Consider the following 2,420-nt stretch of genomic DNA (forward strand, 5'->3'; position numbering starts at 1 on the left):
GTAAGTACTTGTTCTACCTATATTTTGTACAATTCAGTAAATATTTATATTGATTTATATTTAGTAATCCAGTACAATTCATATAAATCTTAAATTTTAAGTTAATCCTCTTAACAGCTTTATAAATTATGTTTGACTGATTATTAGTCATTAGTAGGGACAGTGATATTACAAAAGTATGATTTGCAGGAGTTCTTACTTCAAACAAAAAAACTAGAGGGAACTGTTGTGTGGCAAACATACGGTAGGTGATTGTGCCAGGCATTCTTTTATTAAACATAATTTGACAGTAAACCGTGAATGAAAAAGTATTTTTACAACAGAAAAACTTCAAAGCTGTTGAAAGTTGCACGTGAAATTTAAGTGATTTCTCAGACCATGCAGTCAATCCACTAAGTCAGCCTGGAGTTTGGGTTCAGGTTCAGTTTGGCAAGGCTTGAAATTATATTCATACTCATATGAGATGAGACTGCCAACACACCATTGTTTATTTAAGTGAAATCTACCCTGTGATTGTTTGAAATAAAAAAGAAAGAAACCAGTCTTTGATCCCTTAGTATCGGAGATTGTGCTTTTGATGATAGAAGCCTGGGGCTCTATCACAGGGCCATGGTACACCAAGGTACACCAATGCACCACTGGTAGTCTTAAGACATTTAATACAAAGATGAAAACCATTGCCAAAGAGCAGGTTACAGAGTGAAATACGCCTATCATAGTCTGAGGGCTACAACTGTGACACTGCTGGACAAAGCCAGATTTGCCAGTCATGACATCATGGCAGTCACAAGACACGAAGCTGAATTGTCACTCAAGCACTATGTTCGTACTAATAATGAGACCAAAAACAAAAACAACTGAGTGCCTACCTTCATGACCTTGCAGCCAAAATGCAAGAAACTAATCCCATCCCTGCAGACTTCCATTCCCCGGATCTGTTAATTTTGACAACGAGTGAATCTTCACCAGTCAGTGCTGCTATTTTTAGTAGTTCACTGTTTCTTTTAAACTTGTTGAAAACTGTTGAACTTTTTGAACAGTTTAAAATTTGTTGAACAGTAATAAACTTAGGTGAATTGGATATGAAAGTTCTGAACTTGTTGAACAGTTTTAAACTCAGATAAATTGAAAAATATTTATATATATATATATTCCATTTCTTTACCCAGTGTTCGCCCAAACAGTTTAAAACTGGTTTCCATTGGGACCCTGCATGCAATATTATCTTCAAGCAAACTTGTATCCTCGATCCTGATTGGTCGATCCATGGCAACAACAGTGTGATATGAGGCTGTATTGCACGGTCCATATCGCACCCTGCGTATTGCGTATTGCACCATTCCAAGATGCGAGCGACATTCCAGCTGCATGCGCTGCGCTTAACCGCTGGAAGGTTCGTGTAAAGCGATGGTCCAACTTTACTGCGCGTCAAGTTTGCTTGAAGATAAATTCGTTATCACGCTCGCGTTCGTGGAACACGGAAAATGTAGTGCGTCTGTGTCCCACAGACGCACTACATTATTCCGTGTTCCACTCGCGTTCGCGGGATAACTTATAATACACACATTTACAAATACAATACAATAAAATATGATAAAATGAAGGCATAAATATGGGACTAATACATAATTGTATACATTGTAAGCAACTATTATGTATACATGTATGTTGTAAAGCTATTATAGTTACATGTACATGTACAGTGTGCAACAGCATTGCTAACAGGCTTTACTATAAGGTGAATTAAGTAAAGTGAACACAAAGAATTTGGACATATCTCGTGACATCAAGAAAATATTATTATATAATATTGGATGGCTTTGAGATGGATACAAGAATATATTGCACGGCTTATGACAATATTGCACGAATCGAAGACAAGTGCAATATTGTCATAGCGAGTGCCATATATTCTTGTATCCATTGAAAAAAAGCCATCCAATATTATTATTATTACTTATATCAGGCTGACTTGATCCGCAAGAAATACAATTCAGACACACTGTCTTCATTTCATCTTTTTTTGTCAAACTATTTGAAGCTACTGTAATTGTAGAGAACAGTGCGCGTATATCTGGCCTACTTCGCGCTGCCGCTGCACGCAGCGTTCCGTGTTGGACGGTACGCGCGCTACGCTCTGTTGAGTGGTTAACAACTGTGACTTTCTATGCTCTTGATTGTGCGGGAACCAGCGAAAATGCCCGATGACTGCAATAATAATATTATTGCAGTCAACCGGGTACCGTAATATTGCAGTCATCCGGGTACTTTTATGAAAGCATGCAATACGCTAATTTATTTTTACCGCTGGAAGCCTGATAATGATATATATTCGCTGATTACGGGAGGGGCAAAAAGCCTGCGAAAAAACCTCTTTGGAGCAAATACGGGAAAATTCCTATCGGGCTCCTTATTATTAT

The sequence above is a fragment of the Patiria miniata genome, unplaced genomic scaffold (assembly GCF_015706575.1).
Source record: "Patiria miniata isolate m_02_andy unplaced genomic scaffold, ASM1570657v1 HiC_scaffold_2, whole genome shotgun sequence".
Classification (NCBI taxonomy): domain Eukaryota; kingdom Metazoa; phylum Echinodermata; class Asteroidea; order Valvatida; family Asterinidae; genus Patiria; species Patiria miniata.